General features: G+C 42.6%; 2 pseudogenes across 1 annotated transcript in view; one reads left to right on the top strand and one right to left on the bottom strand.

The window, feature by feature from the left end:
• Positions 1 to 20627, bottom strand: part of LOC147917119 (EF-hand calcium-binding domain-containing protein 12-like) — a 33195-nt pseudogene extending 12568 nt beyond the window's left edge. The window contains exons 1-4 of the transcript XR_015552284.1: positions 20563 to 20627; positions 9777 to 9929; positions 9488 to 9557; positions 187 to 638 (exon numbers count right to left, since the gene is read on the bottom strand). The product of XR_015552284.1 is annotated as an EF-hand calcium-binding domain-containing protein 12-like (transcript). The remainder of the gene's footprint in view (positions 1 to 186; positions 639 to 9487; positions 9558 to 9776; positions 9930 to 20562) is intronic.
• The window catches only part of LOC147917117 (cullin-associated NEDD8-dissociated protein 2-like), a 22151-nt pseudogene continuing 18203 nt past the window's right edge, over positions 17416 to 21363 (top strand).

The raw sequence follows: 21363 nt of genomic DNA, 5'->3' as shown, positions 1-21363 counted from the left end.
ATTATAAACATTTGTTGCTTCAAGTCACTTTGGGGTGTTTGTCACGCAGCACTAGATAACCAATTCACCTCCCTTTCTTCTCCCAAACTTCTGTTTGCTCTTCTGTCAAGTGGGGTGAACAGTCCCCATCCTGCTAATCCAAGGGAATGAAATGACAGCATGCGCCTAACCCCTCAGTGTCTTCACCTGGCAAATGGGGCCTGTCACCTCGGTGGCTCTGGCAGAAGTCAGCTGGGCCTCGCGCTCCTTGTGGATCCTCTGTAAGACGCTGGCCTCTGAAGGCGTGAGGCTGGGCTTGTTCTGCAGCCACCTCTCTAAGTTGCCGAAGGTTTCCAGGTCCTCACGAAGCTTCATCCTCTGGCTCAGCCAGGTCTTTGTGTCCTCCGGCTGCTCTCGGACGTCCCTAGCTTCCAGGGGTTTGAAGCTGGAGATGGGCTGTAGCGGAGCCTGGGGTTGGGGCATGGGATGGATGGGTATGGGATCCTCTTTTTGAGGCAAGATGATGATCCGCCGGCGGCTTCGAGGCAGGTGGAAGTCCTTCTTAAACTGCTTGAAGCAGTGGGCAATGACCCGTTCAGGATCGGAGATGGGGTCCTTGCTGGCATTTTCGTCAGCTGAGGTCTCAGACTGGCAGAGCCCTTGGGGGAAGAGGGTTAAGAGGTGAATTCCTTTCAGGAAGAGGACTAAAGAAGTCAGGAAGGAAAACTGCTTTAGCACCAGGCTGGGCATCAGGGCACCTGGGTTCCAGGCCCGGCTTTACTGGCGCCTTGCTAAAATGATGAAGATAATTGCATCCTACGTGACTGGGCACTCCCAGTGGCAGGTACTATGCTAAGGGCTTTATATGCTTTCTCTTAATTAACCTTCTCAGATTCTACTCCTACTCCATCCCCGCCCCGACTCCCAATACTCCTTACTGGCAATCAGAAGGATATTTTTAAAGATTTTATTTATTTATTTTTTCCCCCAAAGCCCCAGTAGATAGTTGTATGTCATAGCTGCACATCCTTTTAGTTGCTGTATGTGGGATGCAGCCTCAGCATGGCCAGAGAAGCGGTGTGTCGGTGCGCACCCGGGATCTGAACCCGGGCCGCCAGCAGCGGAGTGCACGCACCCAACCGCTAAGCCACGGGGCCGGCCCAGAAGGATCTTTTTAAAATGCCCTTCTGATCTGGTCTGATCATCCGATCAGTGTAGCGCCGTCACGAATAGAGGCTTTGGAGCCAGAATGCTCCAGTCTGAGTCCTCCTGCCTCTCGCTGGCTGCATGATCTAGGGCAAGTCACTTATCCTCCGTGTGTCTCAACTGCTTCACTTGTAAATGGGGATAATGACGGTACTTACCTTACTGAGTGGTGATGTTTAGAATCAGTCCATTTTAGTTGCTTTGTTCATAGTAAGTGCGCCACTATTATTTTTTTATATACTCACCCATCACCCATTTTGAAACCCTTCCATGACTTTCCAGAGCCCTCAAAATAAAGTCCCATGGCCCTCCTCTGCCAACCTTTCCCGTCTCATCGCTCGCCTATCTTTCCTTACTACATCCCAGACGCCCTGACCTTCTCTCTGTTCCCTGAAGGATCAAGCCCATCCTGCCTCAGGGTTTTGCACATGCTGCTCCCTCTGCCAGGAGTGCTCCTCCCCCACCCATCCCCTCCCCACTCCTCCTCATCCTCCAGACCTCAGGCCAAATGTTACCTCTCCAGCTCCCAGGCTCTGTTATATCCTCATGTTACCTCTGCATAACACAACCTATACTTTTCCTTCAGACCACTTATCACAAGTGTGTAAATCAGGGGGTGCCAACTGGCATGCCTCATGCTGAATGAGGTGTGGGGTCCTGTTTTGATTGACATATTGCTTAAAATTTTCCAGTTTGAGTTACTTTAGGCTGGGGCATGCCCTCTCCGGCTTGCTGTAGTCCCCACCATTCCCTGTCATCTCACGTGCAGCTCAGTTCATTCATTAAGTGCCTGGTTCAGGCAGACATTTGTGTTTGAAACTGCTGGTGCAATTACTTGGTTGATGTTTATGTTTTCCAATGGACTGTGAACCAGGACCTCATCTTTTTTCTTCCCTGCTCCCAGCACCTCCACAGTGCCAACACATAGTGGGAGCTCACTAATTATTTGGTGAATGAGTGAATGACAAATGGACAGACATAACAAGTCAGCTCTGTGATTACACCCATTGTACAGATAAGGACACTAAGGCCCAGAGAGGCCCAAGGTCACACGGTTGATTAGTAGCAGAGCTGGGACAGAGCCTGGCCCCAGAGCTCAGCTCTGAGCAATTACCTGATATTACCCCCAAAGTGTCACCTAATCTCACAGAGTCTCCTTCTTTCATGTCTAAACCGTTGTAAACTCTGCTCTAGCTACCTCCTGAAGCTGTTATGAAGATCAAATGAATAGTAGATATGGGAGTGTTCTAAAATTCAGAAGGGATATATTATTAAAAATATTCTCATCATCATTTTCCTTCTAAAACCACAATTCCCCTGCTTAAAACCCTTCTAGTACTCCCAATGGCCTCCAGAATCAAGTTCAGTCTCCTTAACCTGGCCCCACCTGACCTGCCCACCCCTGCCAGCCTCTCTAATGGGCTCCTTCTCTCCTTCCTTCTGCCTCACCTTGTACTTGTACCCAAACTGAGCTGACTGTGATTCCTTGGTCCCCCCGCCCTGCCCTCCCCAAACTGTGCTGTTTTCTCTCTCTGGAATGCTCTTCTCTCTCCCCCACTTCACTTGATTATTCTCTACTGCTGCTCCGAGACTCAGCTCAGGCATCAGCATCCCCTGAAGCCTTCTCAGCCCCTCCCTCGTGCCCCCTCTGGGTCCCCACAGCTGCCATGCTTAGCCCCATCACAGCATTTACCATATTTTTCTGGATGAAGATGCTTTCTGAGTCTTTCTTTCCCAACAACCTGTGAGTTTCCCAATGGCAAGGACTGTGTCTTAGTTCCCATGTATCCCCAGTGCCTAGCCTGGCACAAAGTGAACATTTGTTAGGTCTCCTTACAATGCTCATGTGTTCCTTTCATAGTCAGAAAATAATAAGAGTATTCTGTCCATCAGTGTGGACAAAAGGGAGTACTTCTCAATAATCCATTTATCATTTCCCTGAGGACAAGATGCTGGGTACAGCTGAGGATTTAGTCACTTATCAAACCAGCATTTACTGAGAATCACCCAGTGCTTGGTGCTGGCTGGGTGCAGATCCAAACGAGGCTGGGGGCCCGACAACAGTGCACTGGCATGGAACAAGATGGAGTAACCAGAAGGGTAACTAGATGCTCTTAGTCTGGGGAGAAGCGCTAATGGAGGAACCCAGGAGGTCATCATGGAGGAGGAGGCATTGACATGCGCCTTCAAGAATGAGTTGGGTAACAAGGGGTAGAGGGGCCAGCATGGCGAAAGGTAGGGGGTAGGGTCTGGGGATTTTAGAGTCACTAAATAGTTCCACAAGTTCCATATTGTGTGTGAAGGAGGAGGTTAATGGGAAATAAAGTTGGAGCCATCTCGAATGCCACGTTAACGGATTTAAACTTTACCCTACAGACCATGGAAACATTGAGAATATGCTCCTCACTGGTCTCACCGCTTCCACTGTGCCCGCCCCCAAATCCAGGACCCGCCCTCAGCCAGAAGAGCCACTCCCCCCGACTGAAACCCTTCAGTGGCTTCACTGAAATGGCTTCTCGGTGCTCTCAGGATAAATAACCCCCTCCCGCCATGGCCTACAGAGCTTACCGGGCAGCGATGGGAACAGATCCTCGTTCGTTTCATAGGCAGCACCCATGGCCGCGGCGCTGGGGGCGGGCGCTGCGGCGCGTGTACGCGTCCGTGTGTGCTTGCTTGCACGGGCGGCGTCGGGGTGCCAGAGCACCCAGTTTTGCCAGACGCGCAAGGTGCCCAGCTGAGAAGCAACCGTTGCCCGGACTCCGGACGCCCCGCGGGCTTGGCTGAGCTCAGGCTGGCTGAGCGCCGCCGCGCGCCGAGGCGACGGGAGCGGACCGCCTCCGCCCCAGCGCCCCCGACCCCGCTCCTTTAGCCGCTCCCGGGAGGGGCGCGAGGCGATCACCGCGGTGCAAAGTTCCGGGCTCGGCCAAAGACAGTGTTTCTTAGTTTGGCCCAGGGGCTCCCGAATCCGGAGTCATAAATCCCCGGGTTTCCCACAAAGCACAGGATCTTCAGCCAGTCTCCCCGTCTTTCGGTCTCAGTGTTCTCATCCGAACAACAGGCCTGTCTCCTCCAGGAGAACTGCAGGAACCCGAGTGAGCCGTGGCCAAATAGAGGCAGTGTTTTTGGTATGCTTTGCCATGGTTTGGAATTATAGGCTCTGAGTTCTGGAGTATTAATAATAAACACTTGAAATGTCCGTCAACTGATAAGCAGATAAAATGTGGTCTATCCATACAAGGGAGTATTACTCGTGAGAACTACTGACGCATGCTGCAACACGGATGAACCTTCAAAACATTATGCTGAGTGCAAGAAGCCAGGCACAAAAAGCCACATATATGATTCTGTTTATAAGAAATGCCCAAAATAGGCCTGTCTGTAGACACAGAAACCAGATTAGTGATTGCCAGAGGCTGGAGAGAGGGGAGCATTGGGTCTGACTGCTAACAGGTACGAGGTTTCTTTTTAGGCTGACGGCAATGTCCTGAAATTAGTGATGATGGTTGAACAGCATTGTGAACGTACCAAAAACCATCAAATTGTACAATTTAAAAGAATTTTATGTTATGTGACTTGTGTCTCAATAAAAGAAGTTAAAAAAAAACCCAAACACTTGAGCGGTTACTCTGCATAAAGTATTGCCTTTACTGAAAGGCATTGTTTTTGTGACCTGCTCAACAACCTGAGGTAGTCACTATGGGCCACATGAAAGCAGCACTTGTGCAAGCCTGGCTCCATTTAGGCAATTACATGCATTAACTTAATAATCGTAATAACCATGTGAGGTAGTTACACTGTCCCATTCTAAAGAGACGAGGAAACAGGTACAGAGGTCAGGCAACTTCACCTGCAGGAAAAAGGACAAGCCAGGCCTGGCTGAGGGCTTGAGCACCCTCCCCCTGTGTCCACACAGGCCCACACTCCTGATGGAGATGCTGTGCAGAGGATCTGACAGCAGGCCCTGCCACACCTGATGCCCTCAGCCTGGTGCTTGCCCTATCCTTCAACCCCAGCTGCGGCCAGGGTTTCAGGGGTCCCTCTAGACTCTTAGCTGGCATATTTGGGTATCTTGTCCTCACACCTTACCCTTTTTGTTCCCTTCCATTATTGTGTGTGCCTTTCTCTCTCCCTGTGAGGGTCTCTACAGAGCCTTTTCATCTTAGTGCCTCTCTCCAGCACAAAGCTTTGCACTTAGTGAATGCTACTTTGATGTCTGTTAAATAAAAATGTGATAGGAAGTTATAAAGGGGATGTTTGCTTGGGGTTGTGTGTGGCCAGTTGTCCTGTTCTCTGGTCAAAATCCATCCTTCTCTAAAAACTGAAACTCGCTCACTAAAGTGGAAACAACCAAATAGCCCCATAGCACACTGTATCCTCATTCTGTTCACAATCCACTCTACAACAAAGGAAGGTTCCCTAGCAATGTATTTATTTTTCATTTAGTCAATCAATTTAATTTTCAAATTATGCCCTAAAATGGCGATTGGTAATTGAGACTTAGTAACTTAGGACTTTTTTCGTTTGGTGAGTTCTTTCTAAGGTAAATGTTTCAGTATTTGAGCTACACCATTATAAAACCTGTATTAAAAAATGGCATACAGGGAAATACAAACACCAAATGATTTCACTCATATGTGGAAGATAAACTAACCTACAGACAGAGACAACAGTTTGGTGGTTACCAGGGGGAAGAGGGTTGGGAGGTGGGCACAAGGGGTGAAGGGATGCATTTATATGGTGACTGAAAAACAATAATGTACAACTAAAATTTCACAATGTTATGAACTATTATGACATCAATTAAAAAAATGGCAAGCATCATGGCAGAGTGAGCTTCCCCCACTGAACTCTCCCCCTCTAAGACACAACAAAAAGGACGTTCATATTGCAACAGAAGCTATTCACACAACACAGGGGATGTATGAGGCACCCAGGCAGCCCTACACCCGAGGACTGAGGTGCTGGAATCCCCAGAGTAAGTGGAAGGAGGTAAGAGGAGCTCCCTTCCTTCCCCAAGGACTGCGACCCAGTGACCGAGACCACAGGGCTCTCAGAGGAGGGGGAGGGGCGGCTCGCCTCGTGAAAACTGGCGCTCTCCAAGACCCCTCACAGCCTGTGGGGATCCCCCTACAGAGGGAGCAGAACTGTTGCGAGGGTAGTTTCAACAAGCTAGCCCCCCAGGAGAGCAGAGAGCAACAGCAAGACGAGAAACCTCTGAGATCGGGGAGGCGAAAGTAAGCACCCCTCCTCAACCCGACCCGCCCGACCAGCGCTTCAGCACAGTGGCCCTCCAGCTCCTGCTTCTTCGGCCCAGCAGCACTTCAGCTGCAGCTGCTTCAACCCACCTGCACCTGAGCCCCAGCTGCTTTGGCCTAGCTGCGCTCCAGCTCCAGCTGTTCCCACGCTCCAGCTCCAGCTGTTCCCATGTTTCCCCCGCCAGCAGCCTCCACTCAGCCATGCCTCAGATCAGCCAGGAACTGATGAGAGTGCACAAGGATCGAGGCGGGCCAGAATACACAGCCACTGACCCCCACCCAGCGGCAGCAAGAGAAACTGCGACCATATATTTTCACTATGAGGAAAAGTAAGCCAACACTGACAGGCACTATGCAAAAATATATTAAATCTCCAGACCAAAAGGAAAATGATAAGCTTCCAGAAGTCAACCCGGAAAGCACAGAAATGTATAACCTTAATGACAGAGAATTCAAAATAGCCATCACAAAAAAGCTTAATGAAATACAAGAAAACACAGACAGATGATTCAATGAAATCAGGAGTTTCTTCACAAAAGAGATTGAAACTATAAAAAAAAAAAAAATCAGAAATCCTAGAGATGAAAAACACAATAGAGGAGATAAAGACAAATCTGGAAGCTTTAAGCATCAGAGCTGACAATATGGAAGAAATAATTAGCAATATTGAGGACAGTAGTGCAGAAATGCTCCAGATGGAGGAGGAGAGAGAACTCCGACTAAAAAGAAATGAAGAAACTCTCCGAGAAATATCTGACTCAATTAGGAAGTCCAACGTAACGATTAGAGGTATTCCACAGGGAGAAGAGAGGGAAAAAGGAGCAGAGAACTTGTTCAAAGAAATAATAGTTGAGAACTTCCCAAACCTGGGGAAAGAGTGGAAATACCAGTGAATGAAATAAATAGATCTCCGAAATATATCCACATGAAAAGACCTCCTCCAAGGCATATAGTAGTAAAGCTGGCAAAAGTCAACAACAAAGAAAAAATATTAAGGGCAGCTAGACAAAAAAAAAAAAAATAACATAAAAAGGATTTCCTATCAGGCTCTCAGGCGATTTCTCGACAGAAACTTTACAGGCTAGGAGAGAGTGGAACGATATATTCAAAATTCTGAAGGACAAAAACTTTCAGCCAAGAATACTCTAGTCAGTGAAAATATCCTTCAGATATGATGGAGAAATAATAACTATCCCAGATAAGCAAAAGCTAAGGGAGTTCATTGCCACAAGACCCCCACTACAAGAAGTGCTCAAAAAGGCCCTCATCCCTGAGGAAAAAAAAGAGAAAGGGGATTGAAAATTTTGAACAAGGAGGAAAATAGGTCGACAAAACCAGAAAAATTGCAGTCCTCTATCAAAATAGATTAGCAAACACTTAATTATAAAACCAAAGACCAAGGGAAGGTAAGGACCAAGCATAAATATAACCTCATTGTGTTAAACACGAACTCACAACACAAGAAGGAATAAGATGCGACAATAATAACGTAGAAAGGGAAGAGGAAAGGAATCCAATCGACTTAGTCTAAGGGAATAAGAGGCCATCAAAAAATGGACTATCACATCCACAAGATTTTTTTTATACAAACCTCATGGTAACCTCTAACCAAATAATCAGAACAGAATGACACACGATAAAGAAAGAGAAAACTAAGAGAACCCCCATACAGAACTACCAAACTGAATTGGTAGTCCGAAACACACGGGGCGAGAAACAAAATAAATGCAAAAGAACCCAAAAAAGAGTGATAAAATAACAACAACAAGCCTCCATATATCAATAATTACCCTATATGTAAATGGACTGAACTTTCCAATCAAAAGACACAGAGTGGGGGGGCCGGCCAGGTGGCGCAAGAGGTTAGGTGCAAACGTTTCACTGCAGCGGCCTGGGGTTCGCCGGTTCGGCCCCCGGGCGCGCACCAATGCACTGCTTGGCAAGCCATGCTGTGGCGGCATCCCATATAAAGTGGAGGAAGATGGGCACGGATGTTAGCCCAGGGCCAGTCTTCCTCGGCAACAAAAGAGGAGGACTGGCAGATGTTAGCACAGGGCTGATCTCCTCTCAAAAAAAAAAAGACACAGAGTGGTTGGATGGATTAAAAAACAAGACCCAACAATATGCTGCCTCCAGGAAATACATCTCAACTCTAAAGACAAGCACAGGCTCAGAGTGAAAGGATGGAAGACAATACTCTAAGCTAATGGCAAACAAAAGAAAGCAGGTGTTGTCATACTTACATCAGACAAAGTTGACTTCAAGATAAAACAGGTAATGGGAGACAAAGAGGGGCAACATATAATGATAAAAGGGACACTCCACCAAGAAGATATATCACTTTCAAATATATATGCACCCAACACAGGAGCACCAAGGTACATAAAGCAACTATTAACAAACCTAAAAGGAGATTATTAGCAACAACACAATAATAGTAGGGGATCTTAACACCCCACTCTCATCAATGGACAGATCATCTAGACAGAAAATCAATGAGGAAATAATGGACTTAAACAAAAAACTTGATGAGATGGACTTAGATATATATAGAGCGCTCCATCCAACCACAGCAGATTACACATTCTTCTCAAGCACGCAAGGAACATTCTCAAGAATAGGCCATATGTTGGGAAACAAAGCATGCTTATATAAATTTAAGAAGATTGAGATCATAACAAGCATCTTTTCTGACCATAATGCCATAAAGCTAGACATCAACTACAGGGAAAAAACCGGGAAAGTGACAAAGCTGTGGAGACTCAACAACATGCTAACAACCAATAGATCATTGATGAAATTAAAGGAGAAATCAAATCATATCTGGAGACAAATGAAAATGAAAATACACCATACCAACACATATGGGATGCAGCAAGAGTGGTCCTGAGAAGGAAACTTATAGAAATACAGGCCACCTTACCAAACAAGATGCCTTGCATCTCCTAACTGACAGCTCGGAGAAAGAATACAAATGGGTATGGTAAAGTTTACCCCCTGCCAGTGTCAAGTGTCATGTGGCGATAGTTCTTATTTGGCCAACTCACCTCCTAGAAGAGAAGAGAGCTCAGGATATCCTTTTTCTCTGTGCCTAGCTTTACTTCCTCGCTCTGCTATCTGGTAGAGACTCATGTCAAGAGAGAAGAGAAAAAGACCAAGTAAGCATTATGCTTTCATGCGCATACCCACCACCAACACACACCTGCTCCTCGGCCCAGAGCACCCCTACAGAACTCATCACAACAGGGCTTACTCTCAACAGCAGGGCTGATGCCTTAACATGGTCTACTTAGCACAGTCGTCTCAGCCAACACGCACCGACACACGTGCACTCACATCCTTCTCTCCTTCAGTGACATGAGTCTTGTAGCAATACGCCAGAAGGATATCAATCAAACTACTACACTTGACGGTGGGCTCTCTTGTCCAGCACGTAAGATTTATTGACATATTTTTGCAGCTGATATTTCTCCTCCTCAGAAAAAGACCCTAGAAGAAAACGCATTTAAAACTAGATGTTCCATTCAGTTTTGTAAAACCCTTAATGTGGAAGATTTGTCAAAATTAGAACTTTGATTATAGAAACTGAAATAAAAATAATTTAACTCTGGATATAGAAACAACTTTTTAGCTAGACTTCACAGTTTTATTAAGGGCTATGCATTTGTTCAAACCCTAGCGGGAGAAAAGAAAGGAGAAACGTCTAAACAACATCTATTCCCTATTCCACACCCCTCCCCTTTTTTTGCTCTCTGTTCTGTAGTCGAGGGATCTAAATGCCAGAGTTATTGACTTCAAAATTAAGATACTAGATTTTGACAACAGAAAACATATACCAGCTAAATAAAGCACTCTGTAAACATTCATTATCCATTTTGAAAGTTCTATCCAAAGAAATAGAAGTATTCCCATATATTAGTCAATTTTAAAGGCACAGTATTTATTTTTTAATATTCTTTACACATAGAAACAAAGTTTTAAATAAATACACAAATGAGACTATATCACACAAATTAGACTTGTGGGAAGAGGATCTTTCTTTTCAACAATCTCTTTTTCCTTTTCTTCTTTTCCTTGGCACTCTCTTCTCCATCTTCATCAGTAGCCTCCCCCATGTTAAAAATCTAGCATATATCTTTCATATTTTTCTCTACAAACATGTAATCACACAAACATATATACAAGGGAGTTTATAGAGTTTTTCCCCAAAAGAATTAGATCATTTTTCTCCATCTAGCCTATTTCATTCAACAATATTGCTGGCAAATCTTTCCAAGTCAGCTGGTACTAGCTAATTTTTGTAAAGGAGTAGAATATTCCACGGTGTACCATGCTCTATCCAACCACTCCCCCTACTGATGGGCATTCACTTTGCTTCCAGTTTTCTGCCACTGCTAATAATGCTGCAATAAACATCCTCGGATACTGGAGCCTTTATCTCCATAAAATAGATTCCCAAGAGTATATTTACTGGGTCAAAAAGTATGTCTGTTTTTAAAAGATACTTCATTTAAAGGCTGTAACTCTTCTTTCTAATGGTCATGGACAGAAGTTCCCTTTCCTACACATCTCTCTCACCCCCTCCCTGCAATAAATGTAATAGCTTTCTTAAACAGTTTCCAGTTTAATGGATACAAAGTGACTGTGGTAGGAAGAATCCTAAGATGACCCCCACTGAGTCACACCATGTGAGTGTGGGCAGAACCTGTGACTTGCTTCTACCCAAAACAAGATGGCAAAGGTGAGAGGACAGTCACTGTCATAATTATATTTCATTATTAGCAGACTGGAGCCAGAGACTCACCTGCTGGTTTTGAAGAAATAAGATGCCCTGTTGTGAGAGGGCTACGTTGCAGGGAACTGTGGGGGCCTCTAAGATCTGAGAGTGGCCCCCAGCTGACAGCCAGCAAGAATGCAGGGGCCTCAGTTCTACAGCCCCAGGAATGGAATTCTGCTAACCATCATGTGAGCTTGAAGAGGACCCTGAGAATGTGGCTGCCAGTACCTACTTAAAAAAAAAAAAAAAAGATGGACATATTTGTCTACAGCCTTGCCAAGACTCTGAGCAGAAGACCCAACTAAGCCATGCCTGACTCCTGACCCACGGAAAACTGAATCAAATCAGAACTCCACTTCTAATTTGTGGTAATTTGTCATGCAGCAAGAGAAAACTAATACAGTGAGATATCATTTTTACTTCAGTTAGTATTTCTCTACCAGCTAAACTTTGAGCATTATTTCATAGATTTGTTAGCAATTTGGCTTTGCTCTCCCATGAATTACCCATTCGAATGTGTTTTATCCAATTTTTTTCCATTGGATGGCTTGTCTTGTCAAATTAAGAACACACTGTCTATTATAGATATGAAACCTAGTCGTGTCTCCAAATCTACCGCATATCTATTGACTTTGTTTATGGAATCTTTGGTCATTGAATTATTTATTTTTTGTGTAGCCAAATATGTCCATCTTTTGTTTTTTAACAGATTGTGGATTTACAGCCTTCAATAGGTTTCCCCAACCCCTGAAGCGTAGACGAAGTCTCTCAGCTTTTCTTTAAGATGTGTTGTTTTCCCATCAACAAAAGGAAAAGACAACCTAACAACTGGGAGAAGACATTTGCACACCATATATCTGATAAGGGGTTAATATCCAAAACATATAAAGAACTCATACATCTCAACAACAAAAAAACTAACAACCCAATTAAAAAATGGACAAAAGACCTGAACAGACATTTCTCCAAAGAAGATACACAGATGGCCAACAGGCACATGAAAAGATGTTCAACATCATTAACTATCAGGCAAATGCAAATCAAAACTACAATGAGATATCACCTCACTCCTGTCAGAATGGCTATAATTAACAAGACAGGAAACAACAAGTGTTGGAGAGGACGTGGAGAGAAGGGAACTCTCATACACTGCTGGTGGGAGTGCAAACTGGTGCAGCCACTATGGAAAACAGTATGGAAATTCCACAAAAAATTAAGAATAGAACTACCATATGATTCAGCTATTCCACTGCTGGGTATTTATCCAAAGAACATGAGAACACCCATGTGTAAAGATACATGCACTCCTGTGTTCATTGCAGCGTTATTCACAACAGCCAAGACTTGAAGCAACCTAGGTGCCCATCAAGGGACGAATGAATAAAGATGATTTGGCATATATCCACAATGGAATACTATTTAGCCATAAGAAACAATGAAATCCAGCCATTTGTGACAACATGGATGGATTTTTAGGGTATTATGCTAAATGAAATAAGTCAGAGGGAGCAAGTCAAATACTGTAAGATCTCACTCATAAGTACAAGATAAAAACAACAACAAACAATCACATAGAGACAGAGAGTGGATTGGTGGTTACCAGAGGGGAAGGGGGGAGGGAGAAGGGTGAAAGGGACAATTGGGCACATGTGTGTGGTGATGGATTGTAATTAGTCTGTGTGTGTGTATGTGTGTGTGTGTGAGAGAGAGAGAGAGAGAGAGAGAGAGAGAGAGGGAGAGGGAGAGAGAGAGAGGAAGATTAGCCCTGAGCTAACACCCGATGCCAATCCTCCTCTTTTTTTGCTAAGGGAGATTGGGCCTGGGCTAATACCTGTGCCCATCTTCCTCTACTTTATATGGGACGCTGCCACAGTGCCACAGCGGACCACACAAACAACCGCTAAGACACCAGGCCAGCCCCTGTAATTAGTCTTTGGGTAGTGAACATGATGTAATCTATACAGAAATTGAAATATAATGATGTACATCTGAAAAAAAAAAAGATGTACTGTTTCCTTTTTTAAATTTAAGTCTTTAATCCATCTGGAAGTTATTTTTTCATATGTTTTAAGATTTCAGTTAATTCCAGATGAAGAGTTAATTGTGCCAGCAGTTTGTTCTGTAATCTATCTTTCCCACTGTATTGAACCACCAACTTTGTCAAAGTGATCTGTTGCTTTTCTTGCTAAAAATTACTTCAAAGCCTTTTCAGTTTTTCTCTCTTGCAAATATATTTTTTCTCGTTTCCATTATTAAATACTTCTTTATAGAAGAGAGAAAAGCTATTTCTTTTTACATATCAGCCACCTTATCAAATGTTGACTACCCAGACCAACAAAAGCAAACCAAGGGGTAAAGGGGCTCATTTGTACAGTGATAGATGGAAACTAGTCTTTTGATGGTGAACACAATGCAGTCTATACAGAAGCTGAAATATAATGATGTACACCTGAAATTTACACAATGTTATAAACCAATGTGACCTCAATAAGATAAAAAGTAAAAAAAGCAGCAAATTAAAATACTTAATAAATGCTAAAGATTAAAAAAAACATTACGTCTACATTGATCAGACAAGTAAGGATGAGACTGTGATTCCTTCTAAGTCTCCTTTGATGCCTACAATTTAGGCAAGCTATCACAAAGTATATATCTTCTCACATTAACAAAACATGAGTATTATCAGTTCCTTGTTACTCTACATACGAAGTAAAATACATCTTGTCTTAGAGCAAGATTTACAGAAAGATAATAACTAACATAGATGTGCTCAGTTCCGGGTTATTATAAGTAAAACATGGCCTACCACTTGTCTTAGAGCAATTTTTTAAAAACTTAAACATCTAGATTCATCAAGTTACCTCCAAATAAAAGTGTTATCAATCTGTGACCTGGCAAAGTCATCTTTAATTTTCCTTCCATGCCCTATCAGACAATCACTTTCAAATCCACTCAAAAAGTTTTTACACCCAGTAAAGGGCATTCAGCTTCTAGTTCTGATGCTTCTTATCAGAGTAATGTCAAAATAACTTTCAAGTCTTCTTCTCCAGGTTTTAGAACTGTCCATTATATTTAGGTAAAGACAGGCTAAACTGCTGTAACAAAGAGACCTCAAAATACAGTGGCTTAAATAAGACAGAAGTCTCTCTCGCACACTACTATCCTGAGTGAATGATCCAGGACTGGTGAGGTATCAGCATCTCTATCACATGACTTCCATCTATGGGTCCAAGACAGCTGTTCCACATTTTTACCACTTTCTAACCAAGGGGAAAGCAGAGTAAGAAGAGGATGGCAAACACCTTCTTTCTCAAGAAGGTGATCCAGAAAGTGCACACAGCACTTCCACTGACTTCCCATCAGCCAGGACTTAGTCACATGACCACACCCAGGACAAAGAAGGAAAATAAATGTTGCCATTACCTAGTGGTCATGTACCCAGCTCTAACTCAGGAAGCCTCTTAGGGGAGAAGGGCTAATAAAAGACACTTGGTCATCTCTGACACCTTAGCGGTGTCAGAGACCAAAAGTTATTAAACTGCCTTTTTTTTTTTTTTTTTTGAGGACGATTGGCCCTGAGCTAACATCTGCCAATCCTCCTCTTTGTGCTGAGGAAGACTGGCCCTGGGCTAACATCCATGCCCGTCTTTCTCCACTTTATATGGAACGCCGCCACAGCATGGCTTGACAAGCAGTGTGTCGGTGCTCGCCTAGGATCCGAACCGGCGAAACCTGGGCTGCCGAAGCAGAGTGCGTGCACTTAACTGCTTGCACCACCGGGCAGGCCCCTAAACTGCCTTCTTAATATTCACAAACCACTCTCTTGATAGCTAGCTACCCAGTCCCTTTGTGTTCCTGCTCAACAAGACTGCCCTTCTGCTCATCACAACGGGGCAAAAGCCAGAAGGAAGAGAATATGATTACTCACACAGGATGGCCCCTTTTCACACATACAGTCATGTGCCACAAAACGACATTTTGGTCAACAGACTGCATATACAACAGTGGTCCCATAATAGTACCATATAGCCTAGGTGTGTAGTAGGCTATAGCACCTAGGGTTGTATGAGTACACTCTATATTATTCACACAATGACGAAATCGCCTGATGACGCATTTCTCAGAACGTATCCGCATCATTAAGCAACGCGTGACTGTAGTTTTCCAAACTTACTTCTGTCCTCTCTTAGGAGCCTCAAGTTTAATATGGCTTCTTTTTGTTTTAAGACTTCCTTCCAGGGCCGGCCCCGTGGCTTAGCAGTTAAGTGCGCTGGCCCGCTCCTGGCGGACCAGGTTCAGATCCCGGCGCCAAGCACTGAAGCACTGCTTCTCCGGCCATGCTGAGGCCAAGGCCCCACATGCAGCAACTAGAAGGATGTGCAGCTATGACATACAACTATCTACTGGGGCTTTGGGGAAAAAATTAATTAAAAAAAGACTTCCTTCCAGCAGTTATACAGCCTATCTTCTAGGGGAAAAAAATCTTAAATACACTTATTTGAAAAGACTAGAAGCGATACTCCTTTACTCATTAAAATATACTTAGCAAGCAAAAACACAGATTTGAAATATATTTATATAATTATTTTTCAACCAGTTAGAAAAAATAAAACCATGTTTAAAAAAATATGAGAAGAAAAAAGAAATGTATTTGCACAAGCATTGCTTACATAAACAACAAATAACTATGAGAATACATTTATTAATTTGCTGGCCAGCAACGTAAAGAAACGTATATATTTTTAAACTTGATGCAGGTAGATGTCAGGCGAAGCAGTCTTTAAAGACCGACATTTCAAAACAAAATAAGACACATAAACTGGATGTTCACTGTTTCATTAAAGGACTCATATGAAGATCCCTTAACTTAAATAGAAGCTCTCAGTTCACTTAAAGCGATCTGATTTAAGGAAACTGTAAGAAGGAACATACTGTATGAAGAAAGTATTTTTGAAAAAGTATTTTAAGACCCCTAGTATTTAGCAAGAAGGGTTGAGATAGTATTCCCTTAGATGTAGGTTTTGAGACGGTCATTAATTTAGCTAACAGGAAAGCACCAGGTGTTCAGGATGCTGTTCTCTCATTAGTCTCTCTGCAGCCTGGTTGACTAGTCAAGACCTCGGCTTCCACATGATTCTGCATCACAAGGTGACCATGCCCAGAGCCGTTCAACAGCACATCAACTCATCTCCATGTTTATTCCTTCACCCTTAAGTAATCACACCTGTACATGCTGAATGATTTGTAAAGGCTGACCCGGGAACTGGAGGTTCTGATGTTACATTACCACAAGTCAGTGCTTCCAGTATCACAGGTCACTCTCCATGACTGTACACATAAGAAAAGCCTACTTGAATATACTCTCCTGAATTCTTAAATGCTAGGTGCCCCTAGCCTTTCCCAAAACACCACTGCCTTTTTCTGAGTGTTTTTAAGTTCCATTTTGGCCTAAGCTGTTAATTAATAATACACAGACGTTATTTAAATCCTGAAATTCCAGCAAAGAAACCAGAGATGATAAATAACGATAACAACAAACCAGGAAATCACTAGAGAAACCAAAAGTCTGAGCTCCCAAAGTCATTTTTTATTAGAGATATAAGTCATATCACCCAAAGGGGAACTCAAGGAGGTTTGCACACAGTCAGGTCTAACTGAGCAGCAGCAATGGAAAAAACTACAGACGCAGTGCCAACATTACTTGGATGACTGCCACCATGAGTAACACTTGTCAAGCATTTGTATGACTTAGCTACACTACAAAGCTATATAGTTGCTATATAGTTCATAACATTTCAGTTAATTATACTTCTATAAATAATCTGCAGTCAAACGAAAGCCAGCTGAAAGCTCAATTCGTTTGGGGAAGAAACTGGTGCCCTAGCAATGAAGCAAATGGCCCAAAACCACCTCCCAACATTAAAAACCACATTAATAAGTTTGAGGATGCAAAGGGGCTCCCATCAAAGTGGAAAGTGACCTTCTCACTTCACTGAGAATATTTTCTAGTTTTGTTACTTTTGAATCTTCCCTTCTGTCTAAATCCCCCTCCCAAACATCCCTGTCTTCTGTGGGTCAACAATTAAACCATCCATGACCTGGCTCCTCTCAGAGGAATACAAATCTGTCCATTACACTTTCTGGAAACAGATTAAGGAAACCAGAAGAAAATGTGCTGCCTTCAGAGCCTCGGCCTAAATGGGTAGCCCTGCAGTGCCACAGCCTTCAAAGCTGACGCTGACAGTGAGCTCTGCCGACGAAGAGCTCATTGATGCCAAACAGGACTTCCCTGTGAGGAAGTTCATTGACTACAAATGTTACGTGGTGTCATAACAAGCAATCATGTGCCAAGATTCCTGGGGTGAGACCAACCACTGAAAGACAACATGGGAAACGTGGCAAGTCCATCCTCAGGAAACCAGAGCCCAGCGGAGAACAGCATTTAACACTTCCACTTACAAGCCTTTGGAGAGGAAGATCAGATCATTACAAAACTGAAGATGTTAATAAAAGTCTCTGTGTTGTAACTCAGGCTACAATGAAAATAACAAGAATCGTAATGAAGACCAAGATAGAGAGCAAAGCTCACCACCTAAGGCTCATGTGGAATTCAGAACAATCCAGCTTAATATTTTATGATGAGGATGAATCAAAGGTGCACCCCTCACCTGCACGGTTATCTCTGCCTGGCAACACCTGCTGAGGGGGCATTGAAGAGGCAATGCCCCACTGCTGTGACAGACAGGAGGAAGGCCTGGGAGGCAAAAAAGAACAAAGAGGAGGAAGAGGGAAAACCACAGCAGCAGCAAGCTCCCTGAGTAAGCTGAGAACTTGAAGGTTTATCTCTTTTCTCTCATATTTTATCCTGGTTCAACACACTTCAACTTATTCCTCCAATTCTGGATGTCTCGAACATTTGAACAAGAAAAACAAAATGAAACATCTTATTAACCGAGAACTTCCCCTTAAAGCTTTGTAAATGTACAAAAATTGTAACTTCACAGAAAAGCCCTTCAATTCCTGGCTCTCCTGCCACTCATCTTACTCCATAATAATAATTTCCAACATTTACAATACGCTAAGGATTTTAAGTACGTCATCTCATTCAATCCTCATGACAACTCTGTGAGGTAGGTATAGGATTTCCACAGCAACCTGGAGAAGCTGGAAGGGCACACAGCTAGCTCATGTGGAGCAAGGCGCCACATGCCGAGCCCCACGTTTACCTTATATCCTATACCTCACCCTCTACTTGGCACGTTTACAAGAGACACTTTCTGTGCAACACAGAACTCAAGTTCTTCCACCTTAGATCACATGCCCTTGCTATTTTTAGAGGTGACTTTTAGAATGAGTCACCATACTAGCTTAGACTAATGACTGTTCCTGAAGCACCAGTCTGGAATACATGGCACGGACTGTGATGATGATGAAGGGTCAGGAGCGCCAGTAAAGTTAAAGAACTAGTTAACCTTCTGTTAAAATCATACACAGAGAACTTACTCAAAGCACGGCTCTCACAGAAAACAGGACTCCAGAACAAGCTACAAGTGATCAAAGTAGAGCAAGTTAGAGTTTAAATCAAAGGTAATGCCTTCTCTTGACTGTTAGGGCAACTAGCTCACCCTTGTGGACAGAAAACCTCAACTACCCAACCACCACTCCCACACCACCTCATTAAAATACTGCACTAAAACTGGGGAAACTGATCTCAGACCAGTAGATAGCCTTGATGATTTAAGGTTGAGCAAGCTTTCTGTGCAGATCTACATGGCATATACTGATGACTATCTAAACTGTGTTAACAATCTTATACCTGAAAATTTGTCTGGATAATGTGGGAAGTCTCTGAAAGATGCTTAAACTCAAATCAAATACAAAACCAAGCATTTGTTGAAAACAGTGTAGAAAGAGTCACTACTTATAAACAAGTTTCTGTTGTGCAATTAGAGTCAATTCTAAAAGATTATAGTAGCAATTTTTTCAATCTGGTAGAAATCACCAAACTCCAACAAAACCTAACTACAAAAATATTTACTGCAATATTTATTTATTCTATAAATTTTTATTGAATACCTATTATATGAGACACTATGCTAGACACCAGAAATAGAGCAAATAACAAGCCATTGCATTGCTATGCAGAGAATCAAAATATTGTGATGCAATAGAGACTTGTAGCTACTTCAGACTGAGTGGTCAGAGAAGGCCACTGCAGAAAACTGTAAACAATCCAAATTCCCATCAGTTGTTAACAGCCCGAATATCCATCACTCATGATACAAATATACAAGAGAAGACTAAGCGGGCATTCAGGTAGAACCAGAAGTGCTGATATGGAAGATGTACAAACATATACCACAATCAGGAGAAAGCAAGGTAAGAAGAGAGTGTGTACATGAGTGTATGTGTATAAATTTCTTAAAGCAAATATTTAGATGTGGGTATATGCATTAAAAATACCCCAAATTGTTAACAGTGATTACTTTCAGGAAGAGGACTTTGGAATGGGGAGATTCTACATTCCATTTAATATATAGTGTGTGTGGGTGTGTGGGTGTGCGACGCATGTGTGCATGCTTTCACTTTAACACTGAAATTTAATTTTAGTATATAAATAAGAGCTAAATCAGTATGACAGAAAATCTGGGCCTCTATTTTTGATCTGTCTGAAACTGTTATAATTCTAATTTACAGACTTAATATAAGAATCTCCCACTTAGAGAAGGTGGTAATAAAATGACCATCTAAGAAAGAATCCTTTGTGGATAACGTTTGGCTTAATGTTAAATATGACACAGCCATCCCTATGGCTCATAAAACCCCGGCTTGGCTTTCATTGGTAAAATTGGTCCACCTGCTCTCTGTAAGGTACAAATAATGAGGATAACTATTCCCACTTAAAACCACTTCTGAAAAAATTGGGGAGATCATATCAAATTCATTCAACAGACAAAGAGAATGAAAACTGGGCCTTTTCCCACCATTACTAATACTCAAATGCCCTGATCTCACAGAGGAATGTTCAGTATCTCTCAAAGAGATTATTCAACAACCAAATGTCCTGTGTGTTAATATCCCTAAATTTATTTAAATAAGTAAATAAATAAAAATTTAAAAGGAATCCCCAATGATCCAAAGTAAAACATACTTCAAAAAGAATTTTCCAAGACAAATAAAGTCTTTGGGCATTATAAGTGGCATTTTCCAGCCTCCTGGGTGAAGACCCCATTTCCAAAATTAGTAAATCAAAATAATATTCCTACCTTTAGGTGCATTCATAACGTAGGTGCTTAATAACAGTGGAAGGTGGTAAACAAATGAGTTTCATTTTGACTTTCGTACCTAATACAGCATGATTTTCTTGCTCCTGACTCTTTCAAAAGAGGCCATCATTTTTGAATATATATCTGCCTGCCTATGATTTATATTTCAAAAGCTGCTCAACCGCCTCTTTCTTCAAAAAAGTCAGCGCTGGGAAAAAATATTGAATGGGAAGGCTTGTTACATAGAAGGTGAATGGCTTTCATTTATTTAAGTTTATTCCAACTCATCACACAATTAAAATTAAAGTATAGACTGTTAATTCAAAAGTACATTTCACAAAGATTGAGCACTGTATTTACTTTCTTAGCGGTTACTAATCACCACAAAACAAAAAGTGCAAGCATCTGGACTCAAAGTGGATATTTTATTTCTGATCTCTTTAGATTAGAAGGTTCACAGAGAGACCAGTTCTGCAATTCCTGCAGTCCCATCTTGTACCACAGTGGTGTGGACAGTTTAATCTGAACACAATTGACTAAGCTCAGCACTTGTGCCAGGTTTCTAAGTACCAACAGATTTTGTATTGTAAGTTTACAATAAAGGAAAGAATCTTTTAGCTCCTCCAAAAGAAAATAAACACACGATTAGGAAGAGAGGGATATTTGCATATGAATAAAGATGCCACACACATCGATATACATCATTTTTTAGCACATATACTCCTATTTTCTATCAAAGATGTAATTGTTTATTTAGCTACGCTAATCTTAATAGTTCCTTCAGCTTAAACTACTGAAAGAGATAAAAACAATCTTCGTAGAGAACAGAAAATTAGTTTTTCCTGTACTTGACTTTCTCAGTTTTAAGTTGAAAAGTAAC

Source organism: Ceratotherium simum, chromosome 5 (genome assembly GCF_057802395.1).
Source record: "Ceratotherium simum simum isolate JZ-2026a chromosome 5, ASM5780239v1, whole genome shotgun sequence".
Lineage (NCBI taxonomy): Eukaryota > Metazoa > Chordata > Mammalia > Perissodactyla > Rhinocerotidae > Ceratotherium > Ceratotherium simum.
This window is presented reverse-complemented; position numbering and strand designations above follow the sequence as displayed.